Here is a 5,258-nt window from a genome sequence, read left to right as displayed (position 1 = left end):
TGACTTAGGTACTTCAATCCCACTTCCAACTACATCAGCAAATGTAGCCTTTGTCCATTGGGCATTATTTTCAACTTCAAAGAGACAAGACATTGATAGAAACCAAAGCAGAAGCCAAAGAACAACAAGCTAACAAACCAGCTTGGGAGAGCAAAACCAGTAAGAAGAAATCCAGAAAAACTAAACTTCAAAAAAGCTAGTCTACTGACAAACTCGCTAATAAGAAATAGAAAGCAATGGAATAGTAACTAAAATTCAAAAAGTTGTTGCCCAAGAAAGTCCCAAGGAAATAAGAACTCCCAATCTTCACTCCAAGACAAAAGATCTTCTTGAGGCAAAAACACCAGCAGAACAAAAAATGTTCTGGTAGCCTCCATATATATATATATGTGTGTGTGTGTGTGTGTGTGTGTGTGTGTGTGTGTGTGTGTGTGTGTGTGTGTGGTCTCTCTATCTCCTGTGGCGGCGCTAGCTCTTCTTTCTCGCTCCTAGGGTTTTGCTGATATTTCTAATTTCAACTCTTCAGTCACTCTCCATCGTTCCATCTTCTTCCCATGGTGCTAAGGTTTGGATCTATCATCCTACACCTTCTTGATATCCAGCTCGATTCTGTCTCAAATCCTCTGCGCTAGATCCGATTATGGAGGTCGTTGCCCCCGCTGCAGAAGCTAATGTTGGAATCCAAGAGCAAGACTCATGATGCTCCTGAGGTTCCGAAGAAGCCAACAGGGATTCAATATGGTTCAGCAAATGTCGTGGAAGCACCAAAGTTCAGATTCCTTCATCAGAGAGATCTGTAACACCTGTTCTTCCGGAGTACATGGATCATAATGTTTGGTATTTGCATAACGGTTATCCGTCATCAGCTTATTCTTACAGAGGTTATGATGGTTCGATGGGAGATTGGGACGAGTATTCTAGATATTTAAGCCCTGAAGGAGTGGAGATGCCACATGGAGTTTATGGTGATTTGTATCACCATGGATATGGATATACACCTTATGGTGCTTATCCCTCTTCTGCTTCTACTGTTCCGCCTCTTGGTCATGACAGCCAAATGTACGGCACCCAACATTACCAATATCCTTCTCCATATTTCCAGCCCCAAGCAGTCCCAAATGGAACATACTCGTCCAACAACGTTCCTACTTCTCAGGCAGAAGTTAATTCACCTTCTGTTGCAGATCCGGCTCCTATGTCTGTAGATGCCGCAAAATCAAATTCAAATGGGGTCAATAATGTCAGTGTTACCGGAAATGGTGGGCCCCAATCTCTAAAACAAAATCAGCAAAATTCAACCTTTACTTCGAATGGCTCATATGGTAGAGGTTATTTACTCGGCAGTCACCCCTCTCCTCGGTACCAAGATCCAAGATTCAATTTTGATGAAATGCGGTCGCCCATTCCGTGGTTTGATGGATCTACTTTCTCTGATTCTCATGCTAGATCCGCTACAACCAATGCCGCATCTTCAACTGCTTCGAATAATGCTAATTCCACATCATTACGAAATTAGAATGCTCGTTCCGTCCCCCAACTCATGGGTTTGCATTCTCCACGACCAACTCCTGGTATGGTGCCGACGGCTCACGGTATCATAAACAGGATGTACCCAACGAACCGGACGAATGGACAGTGCGGCAATGCATTTAGATCCGGAAATGCTTTTGAAACGAATATTTACGACTCCAGAATTAACGGTCGTTGGGGTATGTTTGTGGATGGAAAATACAAGCCTAGAGGCCGCGGTAATGGATATTATGGATTCGAAAATGATAATGGTGATGGATTAAGCGAATTAAACAGAGGACTGAGAGCCAACCGCTTTAAAAATTATTACAAGGCTCCGGTAACTACAATTACAATTGCAGCTAAAGGGCAGAGCCTTCCTCCTTATGAAAATGTGGAGGATCCCAGTGTTGTACCTGGCAAAGAACAGTATAATAGAGCTGATTTCTCTGATAAATACACGGTGGCCAAATTTTTCGTCATAAAGTCGTATAGCGAAGATGATATTCACAAGAGTATCAAATACAATGTTTGGGCCAGCACGCCCAATGGTAACAAGAAACTCGATGCAGCTTACAAGGAGGCGAAGGAGATGACAGTTGAATGCCCGGTGTTTTTGTTCTTTTCTGTAAATACAAGTGGTCAGTTTGTCGGTGTTGCGGAAATGGTTGGGCCTGTTGATTTTAATAAGACGGTGGATTACTGGCAGCAGGATAAGTGGAATGGTTGCTTCAGTGTAAAGTGGCATATTGTAAAAGATGTACCAAACAATATACTGAAGCACATAGCAATCGAGAGCAATGACAACAAACCCGTCACTAATAGCAGAGACACTCATGAAATGAAATTTTAGCAAGTTAATCAAATGCAACAGCCTAATTATTGATTTGAAACCAACAACTCCTACGAGTAGTGTTACTTCACCAAATTTTCTTCATAAAATAAGCTTTAACTATTAGACATGCAAGATGCATAAGGATTATATAGTGTGCAAGTGATCTTTTTTGCTGGTGGCACTGGAAGATAAGGAAGTATGCTGCTATCCCTTTCACCATTGCTTGGTTCATCTGGATGGAAAGAAACAAGGTTAAATTTGAAGAAGCAAATTCAAATGTGGGGAGTACTGCTAGAAATTGTGTTACTTACTTGCAAAAGATGATTAATTGGAAAGGATTTCCTAACATTTCTAACTCCTATACATCCATTAAGTCTGATCTTATTCAAGTCATTAGAGCTAGAAAACCCCTAATCATCCTATTGTGAAGATTAAAACTGATGGAAGCTTTACTAAAGATGGAGCTGGTGTGGGAGGTATCTACAGAAATCATTTGGGTAAGTTCTTGTTGTACTTTTATACCCCAGTCCTGGCTAATGATGCCACTGAAACTGAACTCATTGTTGTGTATTAGGCAATCAACCTTGCCACTAAGGCTAATTGGAATAAATTTGGTTAGAAGTTGATTCTGCTGTGATTATTCCCCTTTTAAATCAGGAGGAGGAGACTCCCTGGCACTACTCTTATTGGATAAGCAAAATTAGGGATCTCACTAGTAAGATACAAATTCAGTTCACTTTCATCTATAGGGAAGGTACCCAGCCTGCAAACTGGTTGGCCCATTCTGCAAACTGGTTGGCCCAACTTGGATCACACTCTAATGAGACTGAAGTTGCTGTCAACCCTCCACCTGCTCTTTTTTATCTGCTGCAAGGAGATATACTAAATGTCCCTCACACATCAGAATGGTCTATAAAGATAATTGATTATTGTGGGGACAGATGACGTGGGGGCAGATGCATTCTCACACTTATTTCCTTTTGTTGAGTCATTGTAGTTTTTTCTTTTTTGAGGATGACACTAGCTTTTTCGGGGGATTTTCTGGGTTCCTGTTTTGAACCATTTGTGAAGTCCCCAGCCCTCTCTGATGTCTGTACTAGTCCTCTTTACTTCAACATGTAGGGAGTCATAAATAACTCCTTTCACCAAATATATATATATATATATATATATATATGTGGAAAAAGGAGCTATTGTTGGCTCCGTACATGTTAGCTTAAAAAAGGATTACAAAGAAGGGGGATGAAACTGACCCCATCAAAAAGAAAAATTCCAAAGGAGTCAGCACTCCACACAGAGACCTTACAACAGAAATAAGATAATTGAAAGAAAAGAAATAAAGAAAAAACTCCACAGAACACGACCCACAATTTAATAAGGAACCCAAAAAAGAAAAGAAAAAGATCTTCAGCAAAAAACAGTTATCTCTTGAGAGTGTTGTGGTCAGCAATACTGAAGTGGGGGACTTCAATCAGATCTCCATGCAGTAGGAAGAGTAGTGGAGGAGGGGGGGAAGTAGAAACAGATATAGTATTAGAGCTGAGACCTTATCTGGCTAGCCAGTGAGCAGGTTTGTTGCCTTTCCTATATATAAAAGTAAAATTCACATTGAGCTGGGAGGTGAGGCTTCTGATCTTTTGAATCCACTAAGAGTGGTGCCAGGGAGGCAATTCCTCAGAGTCTAAAAGATTGATGACCATAGAAGAATCCACTTCCACCCATATATGATTCCATCTAGTCTTTGTAGCAAGATTTAGTGCTTAATATACAGAAATAAGCTCAGTTTCAATATCATAAGAAGCCAAAACTGGGGTATAAAAGTAAAGTAGACATTGGCCAAGGTGGTTTCTGAAAAGTCCATTCACACTAGCACCCATTTCAGTGAAACTGCCATCTGTATTGATCTTAACAGTGTGACACATAGGGGGTTTCTAGAAGACATTATAGATTTGAGGAGGAGTTATATTCTCAGAGTAAGAGTTGGAGATTGGGGAACCTTTTATATTTGATCATCTTGTGTATGTATGTTGCACTGTTTCCGACCACCTTATTGATATTGGGTAGGTTACCCTCAAATTTAGCTTTATTTCTAGTCATCCAAAGGAACCAGACCATAATGAAGGGATAGGAGCATAGTTTAGCTCATGCTTGTTCTGCCAGCAGATAGTAATTTTGTCCCAAGTAAGATAGATGACATTAATATTCAGGTGTTGAAGAAACTGATTCCAAACTTTCTGGGCAAAGTTGCATTCAGAAAAAGGTGTGGCAGAGATTTCTCCTCCTGTAAGCACAACCAACATCTGGAGGGGCCTCTCAACATTTTAAGCTTTTGTATTTTATCATTTGAAAGAAATTTTTGGAAGGTCCTCCAGCAGAAGAAGGACATGGGGGGAGAAAGGAATTTATTCCAGACAATATCTCCTTAAGACACCTGCTCCCAACAATATAGTTTGGATAAATAGCTTTAGTGAGGCTTTGATTTGCATAGGCTTGCCAAACAGGTTTATCTGGTTTGTTTCTTTCAAACTGTGTGCCGGCAATTTTATTTGTTGGGTGGTCCTGTCGGATAGTAGAGAGCTTATGTAGTGACCATGTTTTTCCCTCTCAGCAGTCAGCAACTTTGAGACAAGGGTTGGGGGCAGTAGAAGAGGGTGTCAGCCAGTCTTTAGGACACCAGTGGTCAAGCCAGAAACTGATATCCCTTTCCCTAAATCCCATAAGAATAATTCTTCAGCAATGTGTCTAATCTTAAGCATCCTCACCCAAGTTTTAGAGTCACCCAGTTTTCTAACAACAAAGGTAGGATGTTGATCTTTACAGGTTGATCTTTACAGTATTTGTTTACAGTATTTGCCCCACATGAATTTAGCCCATAATGAGGATTGGGCTCTGAACTTAATCCATATTTTACACA

General features: G+C 40.6%; 1 pseudogene; it reads left to right on the top strand.

Annotated features, from left to right (window-relative positions):
• Positions 1–671: 671 nt before the first annotated feature.
• On the top strand, positions 672–2,362 carry LOC110032445 (annotated as a pseudogene).
• The last annotated feature ends 2,896 nt before the right edge of the window (positions 2,363–5,258 follow it).

The sequence above is a fragment of the Phalaenopsis equestris genome, unplaced genomic scaffold (genome assembly GCF_001263595.1).
Source record: "Phalaenopsis equestris unplaced genomic scaffold, ASM126359v1 Scaffold000941, whole genome shotgun sequence".
In the NCBI taxonomy this organism is placed as follows: Eukaryota; Viridiplantae; Streptophyta; class Magnoliopsida; order Asparagales; family Orchidaceae; genus Phalaenopsis; species Phalaenopsis equestris.
The sequence above is the reverse complement of the archived record's forward strand: the minus strand, read 5'-3'. Positions and strand labels throughout refer to the sequence as shown.